This window comes from Ovis aries, chromosome 7, assembly GCF_016772045.2.
Source record: "Ovis aries strain OAR_USU_Benz2616 breed Rambouillet chromosome 7, ARS-UI_Ramb_v3.0, whole genome shotgun sequence".
NCBI lineage: Eukaryota > Metazoa > Chordata > Mammalia > Artiodactyla > Bovidae > Ovis > Ovis aries.
In genome coordinates, this window is record NC_056060.1 from 77221468 (window position 1) to 77241448 (window position 19981).

Consider the following 19981-nt stretch of genomic DNA (forward strand, 5'->3'; position numbering starts at 1 on the left):
GTGCCTGAAAGCCCGTAACACCCCGCGTTTTCCACTTGAGGAGCGCGAGTGCGCGCGCGGCCGGCCCCTCGGGAGCTGCAGAGCGGACCAATGAGAGGGCCCGTTCTCCGCGCCGGCTCGGGATTGGGCGAATGGCGCGAGCCTCTCTGCCAAACAGCGGGCAGACGTGCAAAGGAGCGGCTGGGATAGGCGCGCCCACTGCGCCAGAGTCCCGGGAGCGCGTGCGCGGTCTCGCGCGGTCTCGAGGTGGAGTCACTGGCGGCGACGGCGGCGACTGGTGGTGGGGCGGGGGCGGGGATTTAAGATTGTGAGGTAGGGAATCGCGAGTTTCTGGATTCTTTATCCGGTACTTTAAGTGCCGCTGGGAAGCTGTCGTTTCTGCAGTGTTTACAGGAGGCCGGGGCGGGAGGAGCGGCGGCCGCCGTGGCGCGGAGGTAAGAGGCTGACCGGCGGCGGCTCGGTGTGGCGGTCTTGATCAACAGGTCCCCGCGAGCGGCTGGGGGAGGCGCGGCCGCGCTCACCCCCTCCCCCACGCGCGGGCCCGGGCGGGACCCCGGGCTGCTTCGCGGGCTGCTCCAGGCAGCGGGAGCCCGGCCGGCAGCGGAGGGTGTCCGCTCAACCTTTGTCCCTCGGAGGAACGCTGCCTGGCGGTGCCCGCTCCCTCTGCCTGGCTAACGACCCACCACGGCGGGTCTCCTGCTCGCCCGGCCCGAGGCGCAGGGAGGCGCCTGTCCTCTGCGGCCGCGCCTCGGGGTTCGCAACTCTCCGGACTCGCTCCAGGCCGGGTCCGGGATCGTGGCGGGGCAAAGAACACTTTCCTCTGGTAGACGGAATGTAGTCGTCGTTTCTCTGCCTGACTCAGCTGCTGATATTCGGCCCCTCGCTGCAGTCTTGAAACAAATAAACAATTCTTACTTCCTCGTAACCATTTTTAAAGAAAAGCCTAATCCCGTTCATGGTTTCTGGTAATTTAAGTTTGCAGGTTGAAATTGGAAGCCTATAAATTGTTGTCAGCTGCGTTTAACGAGAGGGTTTAAACAATCTTGGGTGCAAATTATGTAACTTCCTAATGATAATAACTCACCTTCTGTCTAGTTGATTGACATACGGTAATATGTTCAGAATTTAAGTTTCCGTCGAAAGGTTTTTCCTGGCAGTTGACGTTCAAATTAAAATCTCATACCGAGGAGGTTTTTAGAAGTAGTGTTTTGTCTCCGTTCTTGTTTAGAATTGTGAAAATTTAGATTTGGCAAGCCCTTGGAACAAACATTTTGAAATTTCGGTTTTAATGACAAGGTGAAAGGTGTTAATATTTGTGTTTTTCAAAAGTGTTACGTGTTAATGATAGTGGTCTAATTATGCTTTTGGATTATACCAGAAATTAATAACCTAATAAATTCTTCAATAGGAACAAGTGGCATGCTGGTCATTGGTGTCTTTGAAGTGTAAGTATTGGGATAATGAAATTATTAAATAAGCTCCTTTGGATAGTAAACTACTATTTACTAGATTTCTGTAGATTTGCATGTTATAGGTTTTAAAAGGCTTTCTATACTATTGTAGCAGGTGGAAGCTATTATAGTGTAGGAACTCTGTAGATGAAACAGTCAAAAAAAAAATACAGAAAGAACATCATTTTATCTTTGTTAAAGTCAAGTAAATCTTACCATGTAGTTGACTTTTGGCCACACAGACTTGAATTTGAGAAGATTGACTCATTAATATTAACGTATTTTAGAATGATAAACTACAAAAGGATATGCAAATTTTACTTGAGTGTTGCCCAAGGTAGTAGAACTTCCCTTGTAGCTCAATCGGTAAAGAATTTGCCTGGAGTGCAGGAGACCTGGGTTTAATTCCTAGGTTGGGAAGATCCTCTGGAAAAGGAAATGGCTACCCACTGCAATATTCTTGCCGGGAAAATCCCGGGAACTCTGCCTGGCAGGCTACAGTCCATGGGATCACAAGAGTTGGACATGACTTAGCGACCAAACCACCACCACCAAGTTAGTAGGGTGAGTTTAGAAGTTTATATGCTCTTTCTGAATGATTACTATATGATTAAAAAGCTCGTCACAGACATACAAGAAATTTGGCCCATTTTTCGTATCAGTATCCTTGTTGAGTTGGAAATAATCTTTAGTCTTTGTATAGTCTAACCTATTCATTTTCCAAGAAAAGGAAAGTGAGATATATGGATAGATTAGTTGGCAGAGTTGGAACTAAATGCTAAAATGCTTGCCTTCAGATTCCAGTACAGTGTTCTTTTCACTATATACTATTGTTAAATAAACTGAGAAGTTAAACTCTTCTGAAAAATCATATATGGAGCCAGCAGAGTTGATTTTTTCCCTTATGCATTTTTTCTTTTTCTTTTTAAAATAACCACTAACCACAATTAATTCATTCCTTGACTGAAGGGTTATTCTCAGTTTTTCAGTATTTCAGACAATGTTTCGTGAACATCCGTATGTGTATCTCTTTGAACACATTTGTAAAGTTTTCTCTGGAATGAATTGCTGGGCCATAGGTTGATGTGCATTTTCAACTTTGCCAGCTGCCAAATAATACTCTAAAGTTGTAAAAATTTACAGACCTGCCAACAGTATATGAGTCACCCTTATCCACATTTAGAATTGCCAGATTGGCATCAGATTTTTTAATTTGTGCCAGTCTGATGGGTGAGAAATGATATAATTATTTTCCTTCTTTTCACAAAGGTTTTAACTTTTAATTTTGGTGAAGTGAAATTAACTCTTTTTGTTGTAGTTATTTTGACAGATACATAGAGCTATGCAACTACCAAAATTGAGACACCCAGTAATAGTTCCAGCCCCTGAAATTCCCCTGAGCTGCTCTTTTATAGTCTTTAACTGCTGGTAACTGATATTGATTATTGTCTTTTCCTGTAATTTGTCTTTTCTAGAATATCAGGTAATGGAATTATATAGTATTTAGCCTTTTGAGTCTGGTTTCTTTAATTTAGTGTAATACTTTTGAGTGTTTCTTGATGTTGAGTATATTAGCAATTCTTTATGTTGCTGAATATACTATTCCAGTGTATGGATGCATCACAATTTATCCATCTACCAGTTGAAAGACATTAGAGTTTTTTGTTTAAACTACGAATAAAGCTGCTATAAATCTTTGTTAGCAAGTTTTTATGTGAACACAAGCCTTCATTTCTCTTGGATAAGCACCTCCAAGTGTAATTTCTGGGTCATGTGGGCAGTGTATGTTTAACTTTAAAAATATGTGTTAGGTAGAATAGTGGCCCAAGATGTTCTGCTCCTTGGAAAATGTGAATAAATTAGATTACATGACAAAAGTGAATTAAAGTTGTAGCTGGAATTAATCAACTGACTTTAAAATAGAGTTTATCCTGGGGTTATCCAGGTGCTGTGCCTAGAGTATCACAAAGATTCTTAAAAGGGGAAGAGAAGGTAGAAAAATGTAACAGTGGGAGCAGGGACAGAGAGATGCAGAGTTCTTGGTTTTGAGGTTGGAGAATTTGGGGCATAAGCTAAGAAATATGGTCTCTTGATAAGGCCAGGAAATGGATTAATCTTTAGACCTCGTGGAAAAGAATGGAGTTCAGCTAACAACTTGATTTTCACCCAGAGAGACCTGTGTCAGATATTTAACCTACAGAACTGTAAAATAATAAGTTTATGTTGTTTTAAGCCACTAAATTTGTGGCAACTTGTCACAGTAGTGTAGGAAACTATACGCTCTAAAATGCATTTTCCAAAGAGGCTGAATTATGTATATTCTCAGTGGTGTATGAGTATTCTAGTTCCTTTACGTCCTCATCAACACTTGGTATGATCACTCTTTTTAATTTTAGTCATTGTAATAGGTATATATATATATATATAAAACAGTATTTCATTGTGGTTTTTATTTGAATTTTTCTCGTGAATATTGATGATGAGCATCACTTCTGTGCTTACTTGCCATCTGCATATCTTTGATGAAGTGTCCAAGTTCCAAATCTTTTTCCATTTCTAAATTGAATTTTCTTATTGTCTGATTTTTTTCTAGTCCTTTGTCAGATACATGGTTTGCAGAGACTTTCTTCCAGTCTGGCCTGCTTTTTCCTTCCTTCTCAGCTGTGTCTTTTGAAGTACAGAAGTTTTAAATTTTGGTTAAGTGCAAAGTATCAATATTTTCTTTTATGAGTCTTAGTTTTGGTATTTTATATAAGAACTCTTTGCCAAACCAAGATCACAAAGATTTTCTGCTATGTTGTCTTCTGTAAATGATATATTTTACCTTTAGATCTGTGCTATACTTTTGAGTTACTTTTTGTGTAGAGCTGTAAGTTGAGCTTCATTTGTCCAGTTGTTCCATGTCTGTCTGTTAAAAAGACTATTCTCCATTGAATTGTCTTTGTTTCTTGGTCAAAAACCATTTGACTACATTGTGTGGGTTTCTTTCTAGCCTCCTCTGTGTTCCATTGTTGTATTTGGCTTTTTTTTTTCCCCCACCAGTATCACAGTGTCTTGATTAATATAGCTTTAAAATGAAGTGTTGAAATCAGGTAATGTGAGTTCTCCAACTTTTTTTTTTCAAAATTGTTTTAGCTATTTTAGTACTTTTGCCTAAATTTTATAATCAGCTTATTGCTATAAATATATATAAATTCTGCTAGGATTTTGCAGGTCAGGAAGCAACAGTTAGAACTGGACGTGGAACAACAGACTGTTCCAAATAGGAAAAGGAGTATGTCAAGGCTGTGTATTGTCACTCTGCTTATTTAACATATGCAGAGTACATCATGAGAAACGCTGGGCTGGATGAAGCGCAGGCTGGAATCAAGATTGCCGTGAGAAACATCAATAACCTCAGATATGCAGATAACACCACCCTTATGGCAGAAAGTGAAGAAGAACTAAAGAGCCTCTTGGTGAAAGTGAAAGAGGAGAGTGAAAAAGTTGGCTTAAAACTCAGCATTCACAAAACTAAGATCACGGCATCTGGTCCCATCATTTCATGGCAAATAGATGGGGAAACAGTGGCAGACTTTATTTTTCTGGGCTCCAAAATTACTGCAGATGGTGACTGCAGCCATTAAATTGAAAGATGCTTGCTCCTTGGAAGAAAAGTTATGACCAACCTAGACAACATATTAAGAAGCAGAGACATTGCTTTGCCAACAAAGGTCCATCTAGTCGAAGCTATGATTTTTCCAGTAGTCATGTGTGGATGTGAGAGTTGGACCATAAAGAAAGCTGAGCACCAAAGAGTTGATGCTTTTGAACTGTGGTGTTCGAAAAGACTCTTGAGAGTCCCTTGGACTGCAAGGAGATCCAACCAATCCATCCTAAAGGAAATCAGTCCTGAATACTCATTGGAAGGACTGATGCTGAAGCTGAAACTCTGATTCCTTGGCTACCTGATACAAAGAGCTGACTCATTTGAAAAGACCCTGATGCTGGGAAAGACTGAAGGCGAGAGGAGAAGGGGATGACAGAGAATGAGATGATTGGATGGCATCACTGACTGAATGGACATGAGTCTGAGTAAACTATGGGAGTTGGTGATGGACAGGGAGGCCTGGCGTGCTGCAGTCCATGGGGTCACAAAGAGTCGGACATGACTGAGCAACTGAACTGAACTGAGGAGTTTGAAATTGTAGATTAGTTTGATAATTGACATCTTAACAAAATAGAGTTTTCCAATCCATGAACATGATGTTTCTCTCTATTTAGGTCTTTTATTTCTTTCACGAATGTTTCATAGTTTTCAACATGTAGATCCTGCAAATGTTTTATTAGTTCTCTACCTAAGTATTTCAGTTTTTTAGTCCTATTGCAAATCTCATTTTTAAAACCTTGTCTTTCCAGTTGACCATTGCTAGTATGTAGAAATGCAATAAATTTTTATATGTTGCCTTTGTATTCTGAGTTTTTATTAAACTCATTTGTAACTTCTAGGAGCTTTTTCCTGTAGATATCTTGGAATTTGTCTAAGGAGGCAGTCATGTCATTTATGAATAGAGAAACCTACCTTCCTTTCCTGCATGTCTTTTTTTTCTTGACTTTTTGCAGTGGCTAGGACTTCCTGTAGGGTTGAAAGGGAACATCCTTGCCTTGTTCACAATCTTAGAGCATTCAGTCTCACCTTCAAAATATAATGCTAGATGTAAGTCATTTTGTAGATTCTCTAAATTATATTAAGGAAATTTCCTTCTGTTCTGAGGTTGCTGAGAGTTTGAGGGGGGTTGTTTGTTTGCGATTTTAATCATGAATGGATGTTGAATTTTGTCAAATGCCTTTCTGCATCTATTGAGGTGACCATTTGAATTTTTTAAATCTGTTAATACGGTGAATTACACTGATGAATTTTTTCAATTTTGACGCAGCCTTGTGTGTTTCTGGGAATAACTCCAGAGTTGTTGCAAACTAAATAATTTGGGGTTCTTTTCCTTTGATATTGACATTTTTCTTAAAAAGGAAACTGAATATAAGAGTTTATGAAAGTGTTTATAAAGTCATCAAAATCAAGGTATTCATTAACAGTTATGTACATTTCATATGTTGTAGGACTTCTTTATCTATACTGGAGTTTATAGACTGTACTTTACCACTATGGGACTCCTGTTTCAAATTACTAAATGAAGAAAGAAAATGTTTGTAATACTGTAATCAAGCATTTCTTCATTCTGGCTTAATTTAAGCAAATTGTTTAAGTGTATTTGGGTAGTGAAGTATGTTTTGAATGAAGATAAAATTATTTAATTGGGAGATTTTTTACTTGGAATGAAAGCAGTGGGAATGTCACATACCACGAGGGGTGGCAAGGGTGGAGAAAGCTCCTTCAACATGAGAAAATCAACTAGACCCTTGAGTAATCACATAAATGTTTGGTTTGATCCAAGTGTAAGGAATTCAGTGAATGTATTAAAAAGTGTGAAGTGAAGTATAAACTACTTAAAATACCAGGCTCTGATTTGCTATACTGAAGATGTTCTTCATGAAAAAATGTAGGTGCATAGTAAAAAAGGTACATGTTTATTAAATATGTTTTAACATGGTGAATTGTGAAGTTTTTCCTCCATCAGTTCCTACTACAGAAGACACTTTAATTATTAAGAATAAGTTTTCATGGGGAATTCCCTGGCAGGCTAGGACTCTGCACTCCCCCTGCAGGAGGAGGCACAGGTTCCATCCCTGGTCGGGGTACTGAGATCCAAAACGGAGATCCTATACCTTACCACCTTCCCTTCAAAACAATTAACAAGGGTTCAGTAACTTCATAATCAAGCTATTTAATTTTATCATTTTTATAAATTTGAGCTTATCATGCTTTAAACACAAAGTTTCAAGCAATTTCTCTCATATAATTTTGAAGTTCCTTCTTTCTTAAGTTAATAGTTGTCTCAAAGACACTAAACATTGAAGTTTTGAGGCTTCTGAGGTTCTTTGCATTTTTGATACTTTAAGGCAGGGGTTGGCAAATTTCTGTAAAAGGCCAGGTAGTAAATATTTTAGGCTTTCCAGATTGTACCAGTTCTGTTGCAGGTATCCAACTCTGCTGTTAACAGTGCAAAGATGGCCAAATGAATCTGTGTTCCAGTAAAACTTTGTTTATAAAAACAAGGTATACCTTATTTGGCCTGTGGGCTTAGTTTGCCTATTTTGATTTTGGGCAAAGTCAGAAGGAAAAATGAAAATAATTTTAGTAATGTAGCAAAAAGACTTTAAGATCAGCTGAGTTGGAAGGTTATTCAGTGCTGTAATTCCCAGCCACGCCTTCATTTTCCTTATCTTTAACAGGTGGCCATCTAGGAAGATGATTGAAGAAGATAAAATAGGGTATGGAAGGTACTGAGCAAAATATTCTGACATGTGGTAGTTACTTAATAAGATTTGCTCCTACCACCACACCATTTTATGTTATTTTACAGTGTGTAGTTGTCCAAATATTAGAAATTATGGTTGTATTTATATTTCTAGCTAAATTAGCTTTTGAATTATGCTTATTGGACATGTAAGTTGTAACTGTTTGGCTTCACAGTAGTATCAGAAACTTCACATGAAAAAATTGAGAGTTTGTGTTAAAATATTTCTGTTTTGAGGATTTTGCATTGTCACAAAAATGCATGATAATGTCACTTAAAATGCCTTATTTTGATATTACCTAAGAAGTAGGTTTTCTGTATTTTGAGTGCTTCAGAAGTGCCTGTAAGATTGAATGTATTTAAATTAGTTGACTCCTGTGAGTGAACTGAACTGGGCGCTCTGCTAGGATTTGGTTGTACTTTTAAAAGTACTTAAATTTAGATGCTCATTTTTGTTTAATGTTTGGGACATAAGGGATGCTTCAGAAAGTTGTTATTCTTTCTTTCTGAATTTCTGTCCAGATAGAGCTGGATTTGAAATTTTAACTCCCCTCGCTCCTCAAAAAAAAAAAAGAAAAGAAAAGAAAATATCAGTGCTTTTGGCAGATCAGAGGCAGAGATGCCACATACGTGGCTGTTGGATTAATTTTGCTCCAGTAGTTGGTGGCAGGACTGGGGTTGGATCTCATGTACCAAATTGGTTATCTTTTTAGTACTCAATGAAATCATTGCTCTGTTGTGTGGCTTGTTAGCTCTGTTATTACCTGCCTCTGGACTCCCAGAAATTGTTTTCTTGTCCCATGTTCTCCATTTTTCCCTTCAAGCTTAAGCAGAAGCTATTGCAAAGTCTTATCAGATTTTACTAAGAAAACTTTATATTATTGTTTAATCACAGTTATAACTTAGAATGCAATTGTATTACACTTAGTGTGAAAGAAAAGTTTGTTTTTAAGCAGATTTTTAAAATTCAGCTTTACATTGATTATATTATCTGTATGATACTTATGTATGAGTTGGTTTTTCTTTGGTCTACAAGTAATCATTAAACTAGTTTATTCAGAAGATTATAGGTAAATACTGAATATTTATAATGTGGAGACTTTGGGTGGGATATAAGGAAGTATTAGATGAAGTCACTGCCCTCAAAGGCCTGGCTTTGAAGTAAGTATGGATAGTCCCTTAGAGACTAAGTTGGATTAAGAGAATTTATTAGTTGTTTGAAATGGACAGAATCACAGAATTTCTTAAATAATATGCAAATATATTGTAAGGTTCCTTTTATAGTGTTGCAGACTTATAATTTTTTAAAAATTATATATCAAGGTTTATTTAACTGTGTTGCTGTTGGTGAGTTGTTTCTAACTTTTGGTTATTATGAGTAAATGTCCCCGTGAATGTTCCTGTAAGTTTAGTTTATGAAAGTGCATGTGAACACATGTTTCTCGGGGGCTCTGTTCTCTAGTATAGTAGCCACCAGCCACATGTGGCTGTTTAAATCTGGATTAACTAAAATTAAGAATTCAGTTCTTCAGTTACCCATGCCACATTTCAAGTGCTTGTTAGCCATATATGGCCAGTGTGGCTGTGTTATTACCGCACGATGCAGATACAGAACATTTTCATTATTGCATATAACCATCAGGGCATTCAAGGAAATTTATCATGAATCCCAGAGTTAAACCTCTGGGCAGGTGATTTATCTGAGGACTATGCAGATAAGCAAATAAGCTACAGATGTTTTTCAATATAATGATTCACTTAGAAGTAAAGTAATCAGTAGATACCTTAAGAGTTTATGAAAGGAAATTTGGTGGTTCTTTTTAGGCATCTTAAAGGGACAGTGTTCTTTTTATATTTTAATCTTTTATACTTTATTTCTTACCCTTATACTTTCTGCCTTATCCTTTTATTTAAATTTTATAGTGAGAATAGTATTTAATTTGGCTGAATCACAGTATTTCTTTCCCCTAACCCTACCCAGAACTGTATCCTTGCCCCATCTCTTAGTTTATCATCCTTTGTATCGTTCTATACATTAACAACTTTGTGACCAAATAGAGGCTCAGAGACATTATTTTATCCTGATTCCTGTTGTAATTGATAGCAGGTATTTGAACTCAGTTTATTTTCTCCAGAGCCCTTGGATTTTTCTACTTTGTATTTTAGCTTGCTTTTAGATTTACCTAGTTTAACACTGTCTTTTTGGTAAGAATCTTTTTTAGGAAAGACATCTTTAATTTAGTGTTTAAATTGTACTTGAATTAAAGTGAGAACTTTGAACCTGTAAATTGTAAGCTCCTTAAGTGTAGGGGCTACATCTTTTTAATATCTCATTGGTTAATATGGCACATGGTAGATGGATGTATCAGTTTGCACTTTTTAATCATTTACATATTAAACCTTAGCCTTACTTGTAAGTTTCATCCCAGAGACTGTTCTAACCTAGTCACCTCCTGTAGCCTGAGAGAATTTGAGATTCAGAACAGTTCCATTTATTCGGCATTGACCATAAATGTGTTTATTGATGGATGGGGGGGATTGCCTAACTTTCACACGTTCTTAATTAGCTTTCTTTACAAATATTAAATGTGAATGGATGAATTATGGGCTTTTCTGATAGACATCATAGTTACAAACCTTGCACCAATTAAGTACTCATACTGTGGAATCAGATTGGTGCTTCTTGACTTGTGTGTGACTCTGGGCAGGTTAACCTGTGAAAATCTGATTCCTTCTCTGCAGAATGGGGGTTGTACTTATGCCTGATTCAGAGGTTGTAGGGCTGTCTGAGGAGGCCTTACAAATAGCTGTGAAAAGAAGGGAAGCGAAAAGCAAAGGAGAAAAGGAAAGATATACCCATTTGAATGCAGAGTTCCAAAGAATAGCAAGGAGAGATAAGAAAGCCTTCCTCAGTGATCAATGCAAAGAAATAAAGGAAAGCAATAGAATGGGAAAGATTAGAGATCTCTTCTAGAAATTAGAGATACCAAGGGAACATTTCATGCAAAGATAGACTCAATAAAGGACAGAAATGGTAGGGACCTAACAGAAGCAGAAGATATTAAGAGGTAGCAAGAATACACAGAAGAACTGTACAGAAAAGATCATCATGACCCAGATAATCAATATGGTGTTTATCACCTAGAGCCAGACATCCTAGAATGCAAAGTCAAGTGGGCCTTAGAAAGCATCACTATGAACAAAGCTAGTGGAGGTGATGAAATTCCAGTTGAGCTGTTTCAAATCCTGAAAGATGATGCTGTGAAAGTGCTGCACTCAATATGTCAGCAAATTTGGAAAACTCGGCAGTGGCCACAGGACTGGAAAAGGTCAGTTTTCATCCCAGTCTCAAAGAAAGGCAATGCCAAAGAATGCTCAAACTACCGCACAATTGCACTTGTCTCACACACTAGTAAAGTAATGCTCAAAATTCTCCAAGCCAGGCTTCAGCAATACATGAACCGTGAACTTCCTGATGTTCAAGCTGGTTTTAGAAAAGGCAGAGGAACCAGAGATCAAATAGCCAACATCTGCTGGATCATGGAAAAAGCGAGAGAGTTCCAGAAAAACATTTATTTCTGCTTTATTGACTATGCCAAAGCCTTTGACTGTGTGGATCACAAGAAACTGGAAAATTCTGAAGAGATGGGAATACCAGACCACCTGACCTGCCTCTTGAGAAATCTGTATGCAGGTCAGGAAGCAACAGTTAGAACTGAACATGGAACAACAGACTGGTTGCAGACAGGAAAAGGAGTACATCAAGGCTGTATATTGTCACCCTGCTTATTTAACGTCTATGCAGAGTACATCATGAGAGATGCTGGGCTGGATGAAGCACAAGCTGGAATCAAGATTGCTGGGAGAAATATCAATAACCTCAGATATGCAGATGACACCACCCTTATGGCAGAAAGTGAAGAGGAACTAAAAGCCTCTTGATGAAAGTGAAAGAGGAGAGTGAAAAAGTTGGCTTAAAGCTCAACATTCAGAAAACGAAGATCATGGCATCTGGTCCCATCACTTCATGGCAGGTAGATGGAGAAACAGTGGAAACAGTGTCAGACTTTATTTTTCTGGGCTCCAAAATCACTGCAGATGGTGATTGCAGCCATGAAATTAAAAGACGCTTACTCCTTGGAAGGAAAGTTATGACCAACCTAGATAGCATATTCAAAAGCAGAGACATTACTTTGCCAACAAAGGTCCGTCTAGTCAAGGCTATGGTTTTTCCAATGGTCATGTGTGGATGTGAGAGTTGGACTATAAAGAAAGCTGAGCACCAAAGAATTGATGCTTTTGAACTGTAGTGGTGGAGAAGACTCTTGAGAGATCCAACCAGTCCATCCTAAAGGAAATCAGCCCTAAGTGTTCATTGGAAGGACTAATGTTGAAGCTGAAACTCCAATACTTCGGCCACCTGATGTGAAGAGCTGACTCATTTGACAAGACCCTGATGCTGGGAAATATTGAGGGCGGGAGGAAAACGGGACGACAAAGGATGAGATGGTTGGATGGCATCACTGACTCGATGGACATGGGTTTGGGTGGACTCCGGGAGTTGGTGATGGACAGGGCGGCCTGGCGTGCTGCCAAAAAGAATTGGACACGACTGAGCAACTGAAATTAACTGAGGGAAGGAAAAACCTTTTTCTGTTTCCTCCTAGCTTTGTCTGGGGCTCTGCAGATTAAACTGACAAAAGACAGAGTTAACAGAAGAAATGGTTTGTCACTTATGTATATGGAGGGCTACAGAGGAAAGAATTGGAAACCATAGAAGCAGTGAGTCTGAGCGATAAATTGTGGAATACAGACCAGACAAAGAAAGGAAAGAGGCTTTGTAGGGCCTGCAAATTGTGGGAATGTAAATATGTGGGAGCAACTAGTGAATATACAGATTATTTTAGTCAGGTTTGTTATGTAGATTTATGTCTGTGTCATCTGCATTGATAAGAGTCAACTCTGAGGATTGAGTTCCTCTTTCTGGTAATTAGAAATGAAAATTCATGTTACCTTTAAAAAGGAAAATTTATGCCCTGCCTTTTAAGTCTGATAGGGAAAGGCAGTTTTTTTTTCTGTTGTATGCTGTTTTCTAATCGCCTTATCTCAAAATAACCCTTTTGCCAAAATGTCACCTTTTGAAGTGGAATATTCAGATCCCCTCAGAGTCTTATTTTGAGGATTAATTTAAATGATGTATCAAGAATGATTAGCATAGTACCTGGTATATATATTAATCACTTCATAAATTCTTGTCCATAAATAAGAGAAAGAATACAAACCTGTTTTATGATACTTACATGGACTAACAATGAACTGTATTGTTTTCATAAATATAATAGTGTGATTATCAATAATTTGATTTAAGCAGTTTTGTAGGAATTGTGTGAATTGGTTATCATAGGCTGAGTTAGTGATGGATAATTATAATTTTGTGTTGAAGTAAAGCTTTTATCATCTCTGAAATAATAGTGAAAGTCAGTGGGGGCAAAACAATTTGTTGCTCTATTTATAAACAGCTTACGTATGTAGTGAGATCAAGTTCTGCTCAGCATTGCTAGTTTCTCTTATTGACTCTCAAGCATTAGTCAAGGGTATTTTTCACTAGGTCATTTTTACTACACTTTAAAATAGGCTTAAAAAAACAGTTTTTAGAGTTGAGTTTCATTATGGGGATTTAAAATTTTATGTTTAGAAACCATTTGTTTAATTTTACTCATGTTAGAGTGCTTGAATTAGTGTTTTGTTCACTTTTTTCCTTTTGTGTAATGGAAGCCTTTCATATATGGCTTGGGTCTTACATTCTTTCCCATTTATACAAGTTTTCTTAGGAAGCTCTTCCACAAGTAATTCCTGTAGCATTTTTTGCAGTTGTAGTGCAGCACTTACCAAATAGCATTGAAGTTCTGTAGAGGTTTTGTTTGTTTGCTTGTACACTTATACTTGTTTTTCATACTAGAATTTAAGTTCCTTACGAATTTAGACACTCTGCTTAGCAATCTTCTTGCCAGTGACTATCCCAAGTTTTTGTACCAAATGAGTACTTACACTGTTGAATGGATGAATAGTTTAGTAACCTTTTATAACTATAGGATTTCTGTACAATAATCTTTCAGATTGACCTTTCATTCTTATTTCGTATAATGTCCTCATTATGTTTTACTGCCTTCTAAGACTAGTCAAAATCACAACATTACTCATATCCTCAGTCAGCAATTTTGTAGTGCTAAAAGTTCAGTGGATTCTAAACTTGGTGACATTTGTACCCTCATCAGTTTTCTTCTCAAATTCGCCTTTCCTGTTTTGATAACATAACTTCTGGTCCTGAAAGTATTCTCTATGGATTATTTATTTTAGTCAGTTTTTTTGTTCTGATAATTCTGAACTGATTATTTGGCATTCCTTCAATGACAATGCAGATTTTTTTTTAATTGCCTGTTGTTGAATTGCATACCAATAAACCATCTGGGTAGGGATAATCATCTACTAATGTGCTGACCTTTGGAGTCTTTTTTTTTTTCCTCTAGTAAACTATAAATCACTTGAAGTCAAAAGTTGGTGTATCTTAACAATGCACTTTTAGAGACCTGCAGCTTGTGATACATGGGTTTCAGGGAAGGAAACGATTAAAAGGATTGACAACCTAAGATTAAAGGGGAAGGAGAAAATCTTTATAAAATAGGGATACAAATAGGCATCTAGAAAGCAAAATCTTAACCCTGTGATTTTGGTAATTAGGATTCTTTGAGTTTGTGATTGTGTATTATTAATATGATGAAAGATGAACTTGACTTACTATTTTATAAAGTGTTAGTAGTCTGTTTTGGAGTTTTTCTTCAATGCTGTTACTCCTTTGGTAAACTGGTTTCCTCTCATTTTTAAATTACAGATGTAATGTATTCATTTTTGTGTGGTAGAAGACGTCCTGACTTCTGAAGAGTTTTAATGATTGCTTAAGTGATTTATTTATAAATTCTTATTGTTGAATTATTTATAAACTCGTTTAGGATCTTAGGGATAATATTTTGATTTCTTCTATTTGCCTAATTGTTCTAGAACTCTTGAAAGGGCTTTGGTGCTTCTGCTAATGTTTTGTACTTTAAGAAGGTAGTTGTAATTTTAAAAGTCACTACTTTTTCTTTCAAAAAAGTATTATCTATGTGGTTTTTCCCCCCCTCAAATTATAAAAATAACACATTTTTTGTCAGTGTTTTGTAAGGTGTCCAAATTGTGCAGGAAGTAAAACCTGATAAATAAGTTATCCTTATTTTTCAGATACTAAGTGAAAACAATATTCCATATATTTTTCTGGATTTTTTGTGAATAACTTAATAAACATTTTTATGTGCATTTATAAAAATGGGATGATATGTATGTGTGTGTTTGTCACTCAGTCATGCCTGACTCTTTGCAACCCAACAGACTGTAGCCCTCTAGGCTCTTCTGTCTATGGGATTTTCTAGGCAAGAATACTGGAGTTGGTTGCCATTTCCTTCTCCAGGGGATCTTCCCAGCCCAGGGATCAAACCTGGGTCTCCTGCATTGCAGGCAGATTCTTTACCATCTGAACCACCAGGGAAGCCCCTGGATGATATGCAGGTACCGTTAATTAATTCACTTGCTTTTTTGTTCCATGTCAGTTCATATAGGGCTTTATGCTCTAGTAGCTACATTTAAAAAATTTGAAATAAACAGGTGGTATTCTTTTTTTCTTCCTTTTTTTTTTTTCTTTTTTTGCCACACTGTGCAGCTTGTGTGATCTCAGGTACTCCACCAGCGATTGAACCTGGGCCACAGCAGTTAACACCTGGAATTCTAACCACTAGACCACCGGGGACTCTCTTAATAGTATATTCTGTTTAACACAGTGTCTGAAAAATTACCATCTCTGCATGTATGAAATGCAAAAAATAATGAAATGTTTTGTATTCATTTTTCCCCCATGAAAGTGTGTGAAAGTGTTAGTTGCTAAGTTGTGTCCAACTCTTTGCGCCAGTGTCCAGCTCAGGCCACCAGACTCATCTGTCCATGGAATTCTCCAGGCAAGAATATGGGAGTGAGTGGCCATTCCTTTCTCCAGGGGATCTTTCCAACCCAGGGACTAAACCTGGGTCTTCCTGCCTTGCAGTCAGGTTCTTTACCATTTGAGCCACCAGGGATGCCCGCCCCCCCCCCCCCCCCCCCCCCCGTGCTGAATCTTTAAAATCTAGTGTGTATTTTATGCTGATAACACATCTCAATTAGAATGATAGACTTTCATTGGAAATACTTAATCTATATTTAGATTTTTAAAATTTTACAGTTGAAAAAGTAGAGTAACATACCCAAATTGTTCCTAACATACTCTATAGGATAAATTTCCAGAAAAGGAATTGTTAGTGAAGGTTTATTTAAAATTTTTGGTATTTGTTGTTGTTCAGTTGCTCAATCATGTCGGACTCTTTGTGACCCCATAGACTGCAGCATGCCAGGCTTCCTTGTCCTTCACTGTCTGCCAGAGCTTGCTCAAACTCATGTCCATTGAGTCGGTGACACCATCCAACCATCTCATCCTCTGTCATCCCCTTCTCCTCCTGCCTTCAGTCTTTCCCAGAGTCAGGGTGTTTTCTAATGAGTCTCCTCCTGGCATCAGGTGGCCAAAGTATTGAAGCTTCAGCTTCAGCATCAGTCCTTCCAGTGAATACTCAGGGTTGATTTCCTTTAGAATCGACTCCTTGCAGTCCAGGGGACTCTCAAGAGTCTTCTCCAACACCACAGTTCAAAAGCATCAATTCTTCAGTGCTCAGCCTTCTTTGTGGTCCAACTCTCACATCCGTACATGACAACTGGAAAAAACATAGCTTTGACTATGTGGAGCTTTGTCGGCAAAGTGATTTGTCTCCTTTTTAATACACTGTCTAGGTGTGTCATAGTTTTCTTCCAAGGAGCAAGCGTCTTTTAATTTCATGGCTGTAGTCACCATCTGCAGTGATTTTGGAGCCCAAGAAAATAAAGTCTGTCACTGTTTCCATTGTTTCCCCACCCATTTACCAAGAAGTGATGGTACCAGATGACATACAACAGTGAAGTTAAATGAAGCAGTCAAGTGAGAAAAGATGAATTTTCCATAATCATGTTTTAAAGGTAAAAGAACAATGTAAATGTGATTTGTTTTTTTTTTTTTAAAAGGAAGCCTGTAGTTAGTATGGTATTGGTTTACAGAGACCATTAGCACTACAGAGCCTCATGAAGGTTCACTTCTCTGGCTTTTAGTTCCTCTTCTGTAAGTTTTAGCTCTGAAACTTAGCTTACAGAGCTTGCATGTCTTCTGGAAAATGGGGATATCTGACCTGCTCACCTTTCAGGGCACCTGTTGAGATCAAATGAAATAATGTGCTTGAATTACTATAAAAACTGAAAAGCTTTACACATAAACGTGTAAGATGTGAATATGTAAATCACTTACAAATTTTCATTTCTAGCCTTTGATTCCCTGTCTAGCAGTTAACAGCAAGACAGAATTCCCACTCTAAATGCAATACTTCTAAAATGCAACTTATTGTCGTTCCAGTTCTCCCCTCTCCTTTTTTTCCATGGGAGAAAAACCTTATTCTCTGAATTTTTCTATTTTAAGGTCCTGTAATTTCTGCCAGGTTCAACTATCATGCTCAATATTTTACAGAATTGTATTTGGTTCCTGGTCTCCAAAGCCAGTCAGATCATCCTTTATTATAAGCATTGTTTGAAATTATCCCTTTTCCTTCTGCTATTTCCTTTATCCTCCCATGCATAAAGTATTAAAACATTGTCTCTATTGACTGCTCTACTTACCTTTCTCTTAATCAACTGATTACAATGTTAAAAAAAAAAATAAGATTTTAACTTTCTGAAAACTTCTTTGTTTCCCATTCTTTTAAAATTCCGAAACCAATAGTTTCCCATTGCTTGCAGGAGAAAATTCCAGCAGTTTAGTTTGCATTTAGAGTCTATTCTGGCTTTATCTTCTATCTCTTACACTGGCTCTGTTCCTTATCAGACTGTTCTTGTTCTCCCAGCCAGGCCATAAATATTCTTGATTGGTAGCAATATTACTAAAAAGCCACATTGCAAGTAATTTTATCCCACAAGTTTAAAAATCCATTTCTAGTCAGTTTGAAAATGTTATAAGTTATCTTTTGTTCTAGTTCCTTTTTTCAGAAACTTTACTAACCTTTTGGATGCATTTAATCTTTCATTACCAAGTAGTTGAAGGTGATAATGGGGCAGTTCAAGTAACCAAACATTTGATATCTTTGATACTGTTTGGCTTTTAACCAGTTCTTTCTATGAGTTTGTGGCCTTAAATATCTCCTAAGACCTTCAGCCTTGTGTTTGATACAAGCAAATGGAGAATTTTCCCACTGGGGGGAAAAATAAAAATCATAATACTTTTCACTTAAGAATATTACATGATATATAGGGAGCTTAGTATTGTCTGGTAAAAAAAAAGATTTCTTATTCCTCCGCCAGTTTTTAACATTGCAAGACATTAATGGGCCATGCAGTTTTGCCTCTTCTGCCATATTCACCTGACCTCTCGCCTACTGACTACCACTTCTTCAAGCACCTCAACAACTTTTTCCAGGGAAAACTCTTCCACAACCAGCAGGAGGCAGAAAATGCTTTCCAAGAGTTCATCGAATCCCGAAGCATGGATTTTTACACTACAGGAATAATCAAATTTATTTCTTGTTGGCAAAAATGTGTTGATTTTAATGGCCCCTGTTTTGACGAATAAAGATGTGTTTGAGCCTAGTTATGATTTAAAATTCATGCTATGAAACTGCAGTTGCTTTTTTACACCAACCTAATACCTACTATCACCATCACTGCTACTCAGATTCACTTAGTAATCATTCTAGTTTTGTCCTCTGTAAAATACCATCTGAGGATGTTGTAAGGAGTATATGATACAAAGAACTTGAAACCTGGATGTGTTTAAGAGTGCATGTAATAACTGTTGAATGTTTATTCTTTATTTTTGGCTGCACTGGGTCTTCATTGTTGCACACAGGCTTTGTCTACAGAGTAGGGGCTACTTTTTTGTTTTGGTGCATAGGCTTCTTGTTGCTGACATGGGCACTCGGGCAGGTAGGCTCAGTTTTGTGGCACACAGATTTAGCTGTGGCTCCGCAGCATGTGGGATCTTTTTGGACCAGGGATCAAACCCATGTCCCCTGCATTGGTAGGTGGATTTTTAACCACTGGACTACCAGGGAAGTCCCACTGAATATTTATTTTGAGGTGCTTCTTGGGCAAAATACTTAGCTTCTTTAAACCTGTTTTCTCTTTTGTCGTTAGGTATAACACTAATACTTACACTTGTATACTTGTTTGAGGATTAACTGTGTAAAGTATGGTAGCACAGTGTTCAGCACACAGAGTTAGTAAATATTAGCTTGACCATTAAATGTTTTGTCTATACATTTTTTAAAACAGTTCTAGTTTTTGTTTTGGATCACAGTTCACAGCATATGGCATCTTAGTTCTCTGACCAGGGATCCCTAACCCATGTTGCTGGCTTTGAGAGCACAGTCTTAACCACTGGAATGCCAGGAAAGTCCCATCTTTACATTTTTAAAGTCTTGTTTGGGCCACTTTTAATGTAAATATTCCTCATTTTGTATGCATGTTTAGTCTCTGGCCAGACTGTCATCATGTGATGGTGATGGTGGTGGAGGTGCCGGAGTGTAGTATATGCTGGAATATGTTACTAAAATTGTATTCGCACTGCCACTCAGGTTCCAGAATGCAGTACAAGGCAATTTATTTGGCAGTGGTTTTTATTGCATTTATTGAGCTCTTTCCATCCACTGCCAGGGTGACCCTTGAAATAAATCTTTTCCTGAACATTTTGAAAGGCAATAGATTAGATGATATTAAGTATCTTTCAGCCTCCCTATTTATTTAGAAACCAACAGTACTTGAAAAAGAGTTTTGTCTTGGAAGTCTGAGAAGCTTAATGAAAATTATTGAATGAGTGAATGCCTCAATTTTGGGTTAGTAATTGGCTTGGTTTAATTCAGGGACTCTTAAAGTGAAAGTGTTAGTCACTTAGTTGTGTCCAACTCTTTGCGACCCTGTGGACTATAGCCAACCAGGCTCCTTTGTCCGTGA

The 19981-nt window shown here is 37.8% G+C and overlaps 1 protein-coding gene across 4 annotated transcripts in view; it reads left to right on the forward strand.

The window, feature by feature from the left end:
• Positions 1-243: 243 nt before the first annotated feature.
• PALS1 (protein associated with LIN7 1, MAGUK p55 family member) overlaps positions 244-19981 on the forward strand; it is a 78015-nt gene continuing 58277 nt past the window's right edge. For 2 of the 4 annotated variants that reach the window (XM_042252640.2, XM_042252641.2), the window contains exons 1-2: positions 244-434; positions 1409-1445. The gene's annotated coding sequence lies outside the window, so the exon portion shown is untranslated. The remainder of the gene's footprint in view (positions 435-1408; positions 1446-19981) is intronic. The other 2 variants (XM_027971935.3, XM_027971936.3) reach the window with 1 other exon arrangement.